Source organism: Manis javanica, chromosome X (genome assembly GCF_040802235.1).
Source record: "Manis javanica isolate MJ-LG chromosome X, MJ_LKY, whole genome shotgun sequence".
NCBI lineage: Eukaryota > Metazoa > Chordata > Mammalia > Pholidota > Manidae > Manis > Manis javanica.
Genome location: NC_133174.1, coordinates 67,318,424 through 67,335,197, shown reverse-complemented (window position 1 = coordinate 67,335,197; position 16,774 = coordinate 67,318,424).

Below are 16,774 nucleotides of genomic sequence, written 5' to 3'. Positions count from 1 at the left end.
GTTCTCCTTTCTCCACAACCTCGCCAACATTTGTTGTTATTTGTCTTTTGGATGGTGGTGATTCTTACTAGTGAGAGATGATATCTCATTGTGGTTTTAATTTGCATTTATCTGATGATTAGCGATGTGGAGCATCTTTTCATGTGTCTGTTGGCCATCTGAATTTCTTCTTTAGAGAACTGTCTATTCAGCTCCTCTGCCCATTTTTTAATTGGATTATTTGCTTTTTGTTTGTTGAGGTGCGTGAGCTCTTCATATATTTTGGATGCTAACCCTTTATCGCATCTGTCATTTATGAATATATTCTCCCATACTGTAGGATACCTTTTTGTTCTATTGATGGTGTCCTTTGCTGTACAGAAGCTTTTCAGCTTGATATTGTCCCACTTGTTCATTTTTGCTTTTGCTTCCCTTGCCCGGGGAGATATGTTCATGAAGAAGCCACTCATGTTTATGTCTAAGAGATTTTTGCCTGTGTTTTCTTCTAAGAGTTTAATGTCTCATGACTTACGTTGAGGTCCCTGATCCATTTAGAATTTATTTTTGTGTATGGGGTTAGACGGTGATCCAGTTTCATTCTCTTACATGTAGCTGTCCAGTTTTGCCAGCACCATTTTGAAGAGACTGTTGTTTCCCCATTGTATGTCCATGACTCCTTTATCATATATTAATTGGCCATATACGTTTGGGTTAATGTTTGGAGTCTCTATTCTGTTCCACTTGTCTGTGGCTCTGTTCTTGTGCCAGTACCAAATTGTCTTGATTACTGTGGCTTTGTACTAGAGCTTGAAGTTGGGGAGTGAGATCCCCCTCACGTTATTCTTCCTTCTCAGGTTTGCTTTGGCTATTCAGGGTCTTTGGTTGTTCCATATGAATTTTTGTATCCCACAGATTTTGTGGTGTTGAATTATTGATGTCATCTGTCTCCATATATTGCTTGATCTCTGTTTTTATTTGGTCATTGATCCATTGGTTATTTAAGAATATATTGTGAAGCCTACATGTGTTTGTGGAATTTTTCATTTTCTTTGCATAATTTGTTTCTGGTTTCATACCTTTGTGGTCTGAGAACCTGGTTGGTACATTTCCAATCTATTTGAATTTACTGTGGTTCTTTTTGTGGCCTAGTATATGATCTATTCTTGAAAATATTCCATGTGCACTTGAGAAGAATGTACATTCTACTGTTTTTGGTTGTAGAGTTCTGTAGATGTATGTTAGGTCCATCTGTTCTAGTATGTTGTTCAGTGCTTCTTTCCTAACTTATTTTCTGTCTGGTTGATCTGTGCTTCAGAGTGAGTGGAGTGTTGAAGTCTCCTAGAATGAATGCATTGAAGTCTATTCCCCTTTTTAATTCAGTTAGTATCTGTTTCACATATGTAGGTGATCCTATATTGTGTGTATAGATATTAATAATGGTTAAATCTTCTTATTGGATTGACCCCTTTATCATTATATAATGTCCTTCTTTGTCTCTTGTGACTTTCTTTGTATTGAAGTCTATTTTGTCTGATAGGAGTACTGCAACTCCTACTTTTTTCTCCCTATTAGTTGCAGGTAATATTTTTTTTTCATCCCTTCACTTTTAGTGTGTGTATGACATTGGGTTTAAAGTGAGTCTCTTGTAGGCAGCATATAGATGGGTCTTGTTTTTTTTATCCATTCAGTGATTCTATGTCTTTTAATTGGTGCACTCAGTCCATTTACATTTAGTGTGATTATCGATAGGTTTCTACTTATTGCCATTGCAGAGTTTAGATTCATGATTACCAAAGATTCAAAGTTAATTTCCTTACTATCTAAGAGTCTAACTTAACTCACTTAATATGCTATTACAAACACAATCTAGATGTTCTTTTCTTTTTCTCCTCCTTTTTCTTCTTCTTCCATTTTTTTATATATTAGGTACCATATTCTGTACTTTTTGTCTATCCCTTGATTGACTTTGGGTATAATTAATTTAATTTTGCATTTGCTTAGTAATTAGCTGTTCTACTTTACTGTGGTTTTATTACCTCTGGTGACATCTATTAAACCTTAGGATCACTTCCATCTATCGCATTCCCTCCAAAATAGACTGTAGAGATGGTTGTTGGGAGGTAAGTTCTCTCACCTTTTGCTTATCTGGAAATTGTTTAATCCCTCCAAATTTAAATGATAATCTTGCTGGATAAAGTATTCTTTGTTCAAGGCCCTTCTTCTTCATGGCATTAAATACATTATGCCACTCCCTTCTGGCCTGTAAGGTTTCTGCTGAGAAGTGCGATGTTAGCCTGATGGGCTTTCCTTTATATGTGATCTTATTTCTCCCTCTGGCTGCTTTTAATAGTCTGTCTTTATCGTTGTTGTTTGCTATTTTAAGTACTATATGTCTTGGTGTTGTCTTCCTTGGGTCCCTTGTGTTGGGAGATCTTTGGATCTCCATGGCCTGAGAGACTATCTCCTTCCCAAGATTGGAGAAGTTTTCTGTAATTATCTCCTCAAAGGCACTTCTATCCCTTTCTCTCTCTCTTCTTCTCCTGGTACCTCTATTATGCAAGTATTGTTCTGTTTGAATTGGTCACACAGTTCTCTCAATATTCTTTCATTCTTAGAGATCCTTTTTCCTTTCTGTGCCTCAGCTTCTTTGTATTCCTCTTCTCTAGTTTCTATTTCATTTATCATCTCCTACACCATATCCAATCTGCTTTTAATACCCTCAATTGTGCTCTTCAATGATTGGATCTCCAACCAGAATTCATTCCTGAGTTCTTGAATATCTTTCCATACTTCCATTAGCATGTTAATGATTTTTATTTTGAACTCCCTTTCAGGAAGAGTCATGAGGTCCATGTCCTCTTTCTCAGGAGTTATATTAATTTTTCTCTGAACCAGCTTCCTTTGGCATTTCATATTTGTATATGGCGCCATCTAGTGTCCAGAATCTCTACTCGCTGGAGCTGCTCAGTCCCTGAAGCAATGTAGGGGGTTGCAGGGGAGTAGTGCTGGTGCCCGGGGGGAAAGAAATAGCTGTTTCCTGATTCCTGGCCATTATGCTTGTCTCCACTGCCTGAACCAGTTTGCAGAGAACACAGGTATAAGCCTCTATGCTTTGCATTTGTCGTTGCTGTAGACATAGCTTCCCTTTGGCTGGCACCAGTGTAGGGTTTGCTGGTTTGTGAGCCAGGTGGGGCTGGCTGGGAGAATGGTGCAGTTTGGCTGCATATCATATAGGGGGTCCTTGGAGCTGTGTAGCCAGCCAGGGAGCTGGAGCACCTGGAAATTGTGAAAGCTCCCAACCTGCTGGGCAGAGTGCACCCAGACAATTTTGTCTACCTGTCCTTTCTCCTGAGCAGTAAGCTCTGTGCTATCCTTGCCCCTTTAACAACCCTCCTGCTAAGGGATTCCTTGTTAGTAAGTCTCTCAGACTGCCCTCCTTTCTTTTGTCCCAGAGCAGCCAGATATGGATCCCTGCTTTCTACAAGCAGCTGGAATCTCAGTCTCTCCAGGAATTCTGAATGTCTTAACTTTCCAAACCCCTAATCACATTTGTATCATGAAAGCACCATGAAATACATGTTTGTGCTCCCAGAGAAGATCTATGGAGTTAGGTATTCAGCAGTCCCAGACCTCTACTCCCACCCCACCCTGTTTCTCTTCCTTCCACTAGTGAGCTGTGGTGGGACAATGGCTTGGGTCCTGCCAGGCCACAGCTTTGGTACATTACCCTTTTCCATGAGGTCTGCTCTTTTCTCCAGGTGTATGCAGACTGGCACAGTCCTCTTTCCTGTTGCTTTTTCAGGATTAGTTGTATTAATTATATTTTCATATTATATATGGTTTTCGGAGGAAGCCTCTGTTTCACCTCTCACACTGCCATCTTTTCCCAACTGAATTCTTTTCACTCTTAAATTATCATATCATTTTGAGTAGTTTTTATTGCTGTGACTTCAAGTTCACTAATTTTTTCTTCTAAGATGTGTAATTTTGTAATTTGCTATTAATAACAGCCTGTGAATTTTAAATCTCGAGCAGTACAGTTTTCATCTTTAGAAGTTTTACTTGAGTCTTGTTAAAATATCTTTCTTGTGTCTACTTAGCTTTTAAAACACAGAATATAGTTACAATAATGTTTTAACATCCTCATCTGCTAAATCTAACACCTATCTCTGTTATGAGTCACTTTTGATTAACTGATATATCCCATAATGGCATGCATTTCCTTGCTGCTTTTCATGTATGGTAGTTTTTGATTGCATGTCAAATGTGAATTTACCTTTTAGGATGTGAGATATTTTTGTATTCCTATAAATATTTTATTCTGGCCTGGAGTTAAATTACTTTAAAGTGGTTAGATCATTCCAGGTCTTCATTGTGAGATTTTTTAGGCAGGACAAAAACAGAATTTACTCTGGAGTTAGATTCAAGACTCATTATTTTCCACCACTGAGACAAATACTTTCTGCATACTTGTTTGCCTATAAAGTATGAGGTCTTCCAATCTGGTAGTAATAGGCACTAATTCTATCCCCATGTGAACACTATTCTTGATAATACTCTCAGTTGTTTTTCTAGTAGTTCCCTTACATACATTCACTGATGAGTGCTCTGTTAAGTACCCTCTGTAACTATTCAACGTTATTTCTCTGTATCTCTCTCCTATCAGGTATTTTGTTTTGTGAACTCTAGCCAACTTGGTCTCTCTGAACGTTCAGCTCCATTTCCTTAACACAGGATGTTTGCCCTGCTTGTATTCTCTACTTGTTCTGTGGTCTAGAAAAATCAAGACAGTGATCTGGAACAATTGCAAGGTTCATTTCATTTGCTTCTCATCTCTCAGAGATCACTGTCCTTTGTTGCCTGATATTGAGTATCTTAAAATTTCTTATTTTTTATAGCTTTTTGGATTTCTTAGTTGTTTCAAGCAAAAGGGTGAATCTGGTCCCTGCTACTCCATTTCAGCCAGAAGTAGAAGTTGAGGGAACTGAAGGTGAGGTGATATCCAAAACATTTCCCTTCATGATTATGCAGGATATTGTCTTCCATTAGTATGTGGACTTGATGGCCACTTAGGATGAGACTGATTGCAGGAGATTAAGGATATTTGCTATGATAACTTTCACATTTATAAGGGAAAGTGTGTCTCACAAAGTGTCAGTATTTTTTCATTCCCATCATCCATTCCTTCTTTTTATACTCACACATACTGATTTTCCTCTGGGAAAATATCCCTTTCTCACTCTCAGTCTCTGTGAGTCCAGTAAGGCTGATATTACTTTGAAGCAAGTACAATTGTTGTATGTCTCAGATCTGGCCAATCATAATCACTAGTCCCTAATCCATAGATATTTGGTTTACGAATGGATAAGATGGTCAAAGACCTAACTCCAGAATGTTTGCTGAAACTACTGGAAAGAGACCATTTCTTTCCACTGGACTTGCAGCTGGTTAAATGTATAGAGCTGCTAAAGGCTACCTCTGCCTCCATGCTACCCAGAAACACAGACGCAGAAAGAAAAAAAAGATCAACTCCATGTGATATTTGAGTCCCTGAATCTTCCTAGAGTTTTCAGCTATGAATAAACTCTATTGCCAAAACCAGTTTTAGTTGGATTTCTACCAAGTACAAATAGAAAGTTTTGACTCAAACATGATTGATCTCTGTCATCAGGGGCTCATAGTAAGGGAGATAAGTGATTTCACAAGCAATTAAAACACAAAGCATAAAATTTTCAACCATAAGTGTACAAATAGCATGATTTCAAATAAGAGATAAAGTGTAATATAAATACAGAACTACCATTTACTGTGTAATTATACTGTGTTGTTTATACATAGTCTCATTTAATCCCCATAACAGCCTGATCATGTTGGTATTTATTCCTTTTTTACTGAGGAACTGAACGTCAGAGAGATTAAGTAACTCTCCCAAGATCAGGCAGCTAGAAAATGGCAGATGCAAAGATATAAACTCTGTCTTACTTCACTGTTTTTACCACTCCATTATATTTCAATTCTGACTTTGGAGAATCTGAGAAGCTGAGAAGTCTTTGTGAAGAAAACAGACCTTGGAGGATGGGTACTGGAGTAAAGGGAGGGTACTTTGAATAGCAAGAAGGGCAAAAGCAATAGGAGAGGACATGTTTGAGGATAGCTGGTTCTACAGGGGGAAAAGTAGGTCACGATTGAGAAGTCTGCCTCATACTTTAAACACCAAGATCCTTAAACTGCCTGGTGGCATCTATCAGACCTACCTTGGCTAGTGAATTTTATGTTCATCTATTCTTTCCATGCTAGACTTTTTCCAGCACCTTTGTTTCTTGATCACTTTATCCTGGTTTTGTTTTTATTGTCATCTGGTGAGAGGCATAGGAAGGCCTGAGAGTGAGGTGGGGCCCACACCATTGTTTGGTAAAGGAGCTAACACAAAAAACAGATGCCACCTTTTACTAACTTCTTTACATGCCTCATATTCTTGCTTTTACTTGGCACTCTCCAACATATTTTCATGATATTTCTATCAACTGTCACATCATTAATTACTTAAAGAATTTGGTCTGAAAAACATCAGTTATTTGATTAAGAATCACTTACACATTATTATTATACCAGACACTGAGCATTTTACAAATATTAGCTTGCTTAATTCCCATAATGAACTTATGATAAAAGGATATAGTAGTATTTCCCATTTTGTAGACAAGGAAACTGGGGCACAGAGATATTAGTAATTTACTTAACATTAAGCAGCTAGTAACATGTGGAGCAAGGATTTGCACCCAGGCAATTTTACAATCCACATGTTTAACCACTACACTGCAGAAGGTGCTGGAGATAACTACACCCATAAGGACATACACATCCAGGATATGATTTTATTTCTCCTCTTTGGCTTATAACCATTCCCGGAAACCAGAGACCATTCCAACATGACTAGGCCCTAAAATATATGTCTGGCTGGCAGTTCCCCTGCCAGATCCCATCTTTCCTGGTTTTTGGGTGTAGGATCCACACAGTAGTGACCCTTGGAGACTTTGGAGATTTTAGGAGGCAAGGTTGATGTCTATATATTCTTCCTACCCATTTTCCTGTCTAGGCAGTTACATTTATATGATGTCTGAAGCAGTGAAAAACATCATCCCCTTGGACACATCAGGGCATTGTGTAAACACATTGGGCATGTGTTGGCATTATTTGGGCTCCTGCCCCAAATTTAGATTGTGCCTCCTTAACATTGGATAAAACTGTGGAGATGATCGAAAATGCACTGGTATACTTTGGAGTTGAAGCATTCAATCTTTGTCATTGATCCAAGAAGGAATCTGCATTCTTCATTATTTAATATCCTGTTAAATTGTTCTATTTCAGTGAATTCTTAAAACCAATGGAGTTAACTTTAAAACTGTTTTTCAGGGGGCTGGAGCCAGGATGGCGGTGTGAGTAGAGCAGTGGAAATCTCCTCCCAAAAACACATAGATCTATGAAAATATAACAAAGAAAACTCTTCCTAAAATAGAGACCAGAGGACACAGGACAACATCCAGACCACATCCACACCTGCAAGAACCCAGCGCCTTGTGAAGGGGGTAAGATACAAGCCCTGGCCCAGCGGGACCCAAGCGCCCCTACCCCTGGCTCCCGGCGGGTGGAAAGAAACTGGAGCGGGTTTTTTTTGGCGAGTGCTTTTTGGAAGCCTTAAAGGGACAGGGACCCCAGTGCTAGGGAGGCAGGGTGGCGGGACCGGTGAGTGGGTGCCTGAGACTGGCGCCTGAGGACGGAGGAAATCGTGCAGTTTCCCCCTTTTTTTTCTCTTCTTGGCAAGTGCATTTTGGAAGCCTTAAAGGGACAGGGCTCCCGGTGCTAGGGAGGCAGGGCGGTGGGACCGGTGAGCGGGTGCCTGGGACCGGTGCCTGAGGACAAAGAATATCACGCGTCTTTCCTTGCCGGACCGGAGGGCAGGTGCCTGAGACTGGCGCCTGAGGACGAAGGAAATCACGCGTTTTTCCCCTTTTTTTTTTCTCTTTTTGGCGAATGCTTTTTGGAAGCCTTAAAGGGACAGGGACCCCAATACCAGTGAAACAGGGCAGCAAGACTGGTGAGCAGGTGCCTGAGACCGGTGCCTGGGGACAAAGAAAATTGCATGTTTTTCCCAATACTAGGGAGACAGGGCGGCGGGACCGGTGGGCGGGGGCCTGGGGCCGGTGCCTGAGGACAAAGAAAATCGCGCTTTTTTCCCTTTTTTTTTTTTTTTTTTTTTTGGTGAGTGCTTTTTGGAAGCCTTGGAGGGATGGGGACCCCAATACCAGGGAGGCAGGGCAGCAACACTGGTAGGCGGGTGCCTGGGACCGGTGCCTGAGGACAAAGAAAATCGCGCGTTTCTCCTGTTTTTTTTCATTTTGGCAAATGCTTTTTGGAGGCCTTAGGGGGACAGGGACCCAAGTGCCAGGGAGGCAGGGCAGCAGGGCGGCAGGGCGGGTGAGCAGGTGCCTGGGACCGGCGCCTGGGGACCGAGAGGGTCGCGCGTTTCTCCCTTTTTTTTTGGCGAGTGTTTTTTGGAGGCCTTGGAGGGACTAGGACCCCAGTGCTAGGGAGGCAGGGTGGCAGGACCGGTGGGCGGGTGCCTGGGATGGGCACTTGAGGACAAACAATATCGCGCATACTTCCCCTTTTTTTTTTTTCTTTTTTGGTGGTTGCTTTTTGGACGCCTTGAAGGGACAGGGACCCTGGTGCTAGGGAGGCAGGGCAGCAGGACCAGTGAGTGGGTGCCTGGGACCGGCGCCTGAGGACAAAAAAAAATCGCGTGTTTTATTCTTTTTTTTTTTTTTATGTTTCCTCTCTCATTGATGCTCTTGTTTTGGTTTAGAGAGTTCTTTTTGGAAGTCTTAAAGGGGCAAGACAGGACACTTAGACCAGAGGCAGGGAATCTGGGGATCTCTGGGCACTCTAATCCCCTGGGCAACAGGAAGCACAGAGGCCCCTTAAGGAGATAAATAGCCTCCCGGCTGCTCCCCCTCCAATGGGGCTCCACCATTTTGGAGGAGCACCCCAGCCAGGCCACGCCCACAGCAACAGCAGAGATAAACTCCACAGCAAACGGGCAGGTAGCAGAAGCCCTGTCTGCGCACAGCTGACAAGCATAAGCCACTAGAGGTCGCTATTCTCCCAGGAGAGGAAGGCCACAAACCAACAAGAAGGGAAGCTCTTCCAGCGGTAACTTGTACCAGCTCTGCAAACTATCTCTATCACCATGAAAAGGTAAAACTACAGGCAGACAAAGATCACAGAGACAACACCTGAGAAGGACACAGACCTAACCAGTCCTCCTGAAAAAGAATTCAAAATAAAAATCATGAACATGCTGACAGAGATGCAGAGAAAAATGCAAGAGCAATGGGATGAAGTTCAGAGGGAGATCACAGATGTCAGGAAGGAGATCACAGAAGTGAAACAATCCCTGGAAGGATTCATAAGCAGAATGGATAAGAAGCAAGAGGCCATTGAAGGAATAGAAGCCAGAGAACAGGAAAGTATAGAAGCTGATATAGAGAGAGATAAAAGGATCTCCAGGAATGAAACAACACTAAGAGAACTATGTGACCAATCCAAAAGGAATAATATTCATATTATAGGGGTACCAGAAGAAGAAGAAAGAAGAAAAGGGATAGAAAGTCTCTTTGAAGAAATAATTGCTGAAAACTTCCCCAAACTGGGGGAGGAAATAATCGAACAGACCATGGAATTACACAGAACCCCCAACAGAAAGACTCCAAGGAGGACAACACCAAGACACATAGTAATTAAAATGGCAAGGACCAAGGACAAGGAAAGAGTTTTAAAGGCACCTAGAGAGAAAAAGGTCACCTATAAAGGAAAACCCATCAACCTACCATCAGACTTCTCAACAGAAACCCTACAGGCCAGAAGAGAATGGCATGATGTATTTAATGAAATGAAACAGAAGGGCCTTGAACCAAGGATACTATATCCAGCATGACTACCATTTAAATATGATGGCCTGATTAAACAATTCCCAGACAAGCAAAAGCTGAGGGAATTTGCTTCCCACAAACCACCTCTACAGGGCATCCTACAGGGACTGCTCTAGATGGGAGCACTCCTAAAAAGAGCACAGAACAAAACACACAACATATGAAGAATGGAGGAGGAGTAATAAGAAGGGAGAGAAGAAAAGAATCTCCAGACAGTGTATATAACAGCTCAATAAGCGAGCTAAGTTAGGCAGTAAGATACTAAAGAAGCTAACCTTGAACCTTTGGTAACCACGAATCTAAAGCCTGCAATGGCAATAAGTACATATCTCTCAATAGTCACCCTAAATGTAAATGGACTTAATGCACCAATCAAAAGGCACAGAGTAATAGAATGGATAAAAAAGCAAGACCCGTCTATATGCTGCTTACAAGAAAGTCACCTTAAACCCAAACACAAGCACAGACTAAAAGTCAAGGGATGGAAAAACATATTTTAGGCAAACAACAGTGAGAAGAAAGCAGGGGTTGCAGTACTAATATCAGACAAAATAGACTTCAAAACAATGAAAGTAACAGGAGATAAAGAAGGATACTACATGATAAAGGGCTCAGTCCAACAAGAGGATATAACCATTCTAAATATATATGCACCCAATACAGGAGCACCAGCATATGTGAAACAAATACTAACAGAACTAAAGAGGGAAATAGACTGCAATGCATTCATTTCAGGAGACTTCAACACACCACTCAGCCCCAAAGGATAGATCCACTGGGCAGAAAATAAGTAAGGACACGGAGGCACTGAACAACACACTAGAACAGATGGACCTAATGGACATCTACAGAACTCTACATCCAAAAGCAACAGGATACACATTCTTCTCAAGTGCACATGGAACATTCTCCAGAATAGACCACATACTAGCTCACAAAAAGAGCCTCTGTAAATTCCAAAATATTGAAATTCTACCAACCAACTTTTCAGACCACAAAGGTATAAAAGTAGAAATAAATTCTACAAAGAAAACAAAAAGGCTCACAAATACATGGAGGCTTAACAACATGCTACTAAATAATCAATGGATCAATGAACAAATCAAAATAGAGATCAAGGAATATATAGAAACAAATGACAACAACAACACTAAGCCCCAACTTCTGTGGGACACAGCGAAAGCAGTCTTAAGAGGAAAGTATATAGCAATCCAGGCACACTTGAAGAAGGAAGAACAATCCCAAATGAATAGTCTAACATCACAATTATCGAAACTGGAAAAAGAACAAATGAGGCCTAAAGTCAGCAGAAGGAGGGACATAATAAAGATCAGAGAAGAAATAAACAAAATTGAGAAGAATAAAACAATAGCAAAAATCAACGAAACCAAGAGCTGGTTCTTTGAGAGAATAAACAAAATAGATAAGCCTCTAGCCCAACTTATTAAGAGAAAAAGAGAATCAACACAAATCAACATAATCAGAAATGAGAATGGAAAAATCACGACAGACTCCACAGAAATACAAAGAATTATTAAAGACTACTATGAAAACCTATATGCCAACAAGCTGGAAAACCTAGAAGAAATGGACAAATTCCTAGAAAAATACAACCTCCCAAGACTGGCCAAGGAAGAAACACAAAAGTTAAACAAACCAATTACGAGCAAAGAAATTGAAACGGTAATCAAAAAACTACCCAAGAACCAAACCCCGGGCCGGATGGATTTACCTCGGAATTTTATCAGACACACAGAGAAGACATAATACCCATTCTCCTTAAAGTGTTCCAAAAAATAGAAGAGGGAATACTCCCAAACTCATTCTATGAAGCCAACATCACCCTAATACCAAAACCAGGCAAAGAACCCAGCAAAAAAAAAATTACAGACCAATATCCCTGATGAATGTGGATGCAAAAATACTCAATAAAATATTAGCAAACAGAATTCAACAGTATATCAAAAGGATCATACACCATGACCAAGTGGGATTCATCCCAGGGATGCAAGGATGGTACAACATTCAAAAATCCATCAACATCATCCACCACATCAACAAAAAGAAAGACAAAAACCACATGATCATCTCCATATATGCTGAAAAAGCATTTGACAAAATTCAACATCCATTCATGATAAAAACTCTCAGCAAAATGGGAAAAGAGGGCAAGTACCTCAACATAATAAAGGCCATATATGATAAACCCACAGACAACATTATACTGAACAGCGAGAAGCTGAAATCATTTCCTCTGAGATCGGGAACAAGACAGGGATGCCCACTCTCCCCACTGTTATTTAACATAGTACTGGAGGTCCTAGCCACGGCAATCAGACAAAACAAAGAAATACAAGGAATCCAGATTGGTAAAGAAGAAGTTAAACTGTCACTATTTGCAGATGATATAATGTTGTACATAAAAAACCCTGAAGACTCCACTCCAAAACTACTAGAACTGATATCAGAAAACAGCAAAGTTACAGGATACAAAATTAACACACAGAAATATGTGGCTTTCCTATACACTAACAATGAACCAGAAGAAAGAGAAATCAGGAAGACAACTCCATTCACAGTTGCATCAAAAAGAATAAAATTCCTAGGAATAAACCTAACCAGAGAAGTGAAAGACTTATACTCTGAAAACTACAAGTCACTCTTAAGAGAAATTAAAGGGGAGACTAACAGATGAAAACTCATCACATGCTCGTGGCTAGGAACAATTAATATCGTCAAAATGGCCATCCTGCCCAAAGCAATATACAGATTTGATGCAATCCCTATGAAACGACCAGCAACATTCTTCAATGAACTGGAACAAATAATTCAAAAATTCATATGGAAACGCCAAAGACCCCGAATAGCCAAAGCAATCCTGAAAAAGAAGAATAACGTAAGGGGGATCTGATTCCCCAACTTTAAGCTCTACTATAAAGCCATAGTAATCAAGACAATTTGGTACTGGCACAAGAACAGAGCCACAGATCAATGGAACAAACTAGAGAATCCAGACATTAACCCAGACATATATGTTCAGTTAATAGTTGATAAAGGAGCCATGGACATACAATGGTGAAATGACAGTCTCTTCAACAGATGGTGCTGGCAAAACTGGACAGCTACATGTAGGAGAATGAAACTGAACCATTGTCTAACCCCATATACAAAAGTAAACTCAAAATGGTCAACAACCTGAATGTAAGTCATGAAATCATTAAACTCTTGGAAAAAACATAGGCAAAAACCTCTTAGACATAAACATGAGTGACCTCTTCTTGAACATATCTCCCCGGGCAAGGAAAACAACAGCAAAAATGAACAAGTAGGACTATATTAAGCTGAAAACTTCTGTACAGCAAAAGACACCATTAATAGAACAAAAAGGAACCCTACAGTATGGGAGAATATATTTGAAAATGACAGATCCGATAAAGGCTTGACATCCAGAATATATAAAGAGCTAACACGCCTCAACAACAACAAAAAACAAATAACCCAATTAAAAAGGGGGAGAGGAACTGGACAGTTCTCCAAAAAAGAAATACAGATGGCCAACAGACACATGAAAAGATTCTCCACATCACTAATTATCAGAAAAATGCAAATTAAAAGTACAATGAGGTATCACCTCACACCATAAGGATGGCTGCCATCCAAAAGACAAACAACAACAAATGTTGGCAAGGATGTGGAGAAAGGGAACCCTCCTACACTGCTGGTGAGAATATAAATTAGTTCAACTGTTGTGGAAAGCACTATGGAGGTTCATCAAAATGCTCAAAACAGACTTACCATTTGACCCAGGAATTCCACTCCTAGGAATTTACCCTAAGAATGCAGCAATTAAGTTTGAGAAAGACAGATGCACCCCTATGTTTATCACAGCACTATTTACAATAGCCAAGAATTGGAAGCATCCTAAATGTCCATCAGTAGATGAATGGATAAAGAAGATGTGGTACATATACACAATGGAATACTACTCAGCCATAAGAAGAGGGCAAATTCTACCATTTGTAGCAACATGGATGGAGCTGGAGGGTATTATGCTCAGTTAAATAAGCCAAGCAGAGAAAGAGAAATACCAAATGATTTCACTCATCTGTGGAGTATAAGAACAAAGGAAAAACTGAAGGAACAAAACAGCAGCAGAATCACAGAACCCAAGAATGGACTAACATGTACCAGAGGGAAGGGGACTGGGGAGGATGTGTGGGTAGGGAGGGATAAGGGGGGGGAAGAAGAAAGGGGTTATTATGATTAGCATACATAATGGGGGTGTGGGAGAAAGGGGAGGCCTGTACAACACAGAGAAGACAAGTAGTGATTCTACAACATTTTGCTATGCTGATGACAGTGACTGCAAAGTGGTTTATAGGGGGGACCTGGTATAGGGGAGAGCCTAGTAAACATAATATTCTTCATGTAAGTGTAGATTAATGATAACAAACAAAAAGAAAGAAAGAAAAGGGGGATTACTCCCTGATAGGATAAAACTAACTGCAAATCAACGATTAAAGCATGCTTTAAATATCCTTAATTTTGATCACTTAAAGTTTGTCAGATGATCGGCCATGGAGGTACATTTTTCTCATAATATTCCTTTCTCTTAAGAAAAAAAAAAGCAGTTCCTGTGTGGTGATCTCCAATGAGTTCTACACAATGATATAAAGGGCATATCAAAGTGTAGGCAAAGGGTCTGTTTGTGTTTATACAGAGTATCAAAGCCTAATTTGGCTACCCAGAAAATGAACTAAGATACAGTATGACGAAGAACTTCCAATATCAGCACTCTCTGGAAGACCCATACCAGAAGATGATCATCAAAAAACCTCAACAAAGATCCAGGCACTGCTACAGCTGTAGCTGCATTCATCCCACCGGTTCCTGGACTTGCCATTGGAATGAAGAAGGAGATATCTTAGCTGGCCTGTGCATACAGTAAAACAACAAATTTGACTGAATCTATACTGTTGGAACTCAACCAAGAATTAGGAGAAGTGCAAGTTGTAACACTCCAAAATCTTACAACTACAGACTATGTACTTTTAAAAGATCATGTGGAATGTGAACAGTCCCCAGGAATGGGTTGTTTTAATTTGTCTGATTTCTCTCAGACTGTTCAAGTTCAGTTGGACAATATCCACCATATCATAGATAAGTTTTCACAAATGCTAAGGTGCCTAACTGGTTTTCTTGGTTTCACTGGAGATGGCTGGTAATTATAGGTCTGCTTTGGTTATGTAACTGTACTCCTATTATGTTAATGTGTGTGCACAATTTAATTAGCAGTTTAAATCCTATACATGCTTGTGTTACTCTACAAGAAGATATGTCAAAGAAATAAACAAACTTCCCATGTTTTCTTCCGCCTGCTACTTCTGTAGCTTTTCTTCTTCCTTCCTAATTACAACCCTTAAATAGAATTCGTGCCTCATATCGATACCGAGTATCATAATTCCTCCAAGTGGTAAAGATACCTCAAGACAAATGCTGGGCATAGAAGCCACAGGGCATAAATCTGCAAAGAAGTAAAAAGCTAACCTTTTCAAACAATATGGCTTCTCTCTCACTTACCAATTTTACATTTCCCTGTATGGCCCCGGAAGATGACTGGTTTAGCCAGAGACGGGTAAGATTCCTCAAGGGAGGAACAACCTAAGACAGGCACAGTCACAGGGGGCCATCAGGTGAGAAATTGGGGATCAACAGAGGTGAGGCTTAGAGCCTCAACCCCCTGTTTTGAGAGAAATCTTCTGCAACTGTGGATGTTTTATTGCCCTTGTCTAGCTTGGATCACCACATAGTCTACAGGCGCACACCTGATCATCTACATTTGCTCTCTTACAACACTAAACTATGTTTTCTACATTTATCTTGCAACGACCTGCCACTTCAGCATTTTATTAAAAATAATAATAATAGAGAAATGTGGTATCCACATATAAATCAAGTATAAAAATGAAACGAATATTCATATTTGACCTGACTGTTTATAGTTCATAATGCGTGATCAAAACTGAAAGTTTCTGTGACGACTGCCCTTGTACTGTTCACCATGTAACTTATTCACTATGTAAGAATTTGTTCTCCATTTAAGAACTTGTTCATTATGCTTCAGAAGATTGGAGACTAATGAAAATAAGGCCTGGGGTGTATTAATGATTGTTCATTGAGCATTGATTCCCCTATACAGAATTTTATTGTTGGTAACAACCATTTGATCAATAAATATGAGAGATGCTCTCTCAAAAAAAAATCAAACAAATATTCATATTTGACCTGATTGTTTATAGTTCATAATGCGTGATCAAATCTGAAAGTTTCTGTGCCACTGCCCTTGTACTGTTCACCATGTAACTTATTCACTATGTAAGAATTTGTTCACCATGTAAGAACTTGTTCGTTATGCTTCAGAAGATTGGGGACTGTTGAGAATTAGGCTTGGTCTTGATTAATGATTGTGCATTGAGTCCCCTATACAGAATTTTATTGTTGTTAATAACCACTTGATCAATAAATATGAGAGATGCCCTCTCAAAAAAAAAAATTCCAACAAGCATATGTTCAAAAGTTAGTTTTCCTCCTATCTCGGTAAGCACCAGTCTCTAATATACCCTGTCAGAATTATTCTATGTATATTAAAAGATTAAAGAAACCAGCAGCACAAATAGAAGACACTATACATACACTTCCTGCACCTTTATCTTTTTATGTATTTTTGAGATTACATCAGTGCCTATTAAACTACCTTATTTTTTAATAGTTTCATAGTATTTCAACTTATGGAAATACTGTTAGCT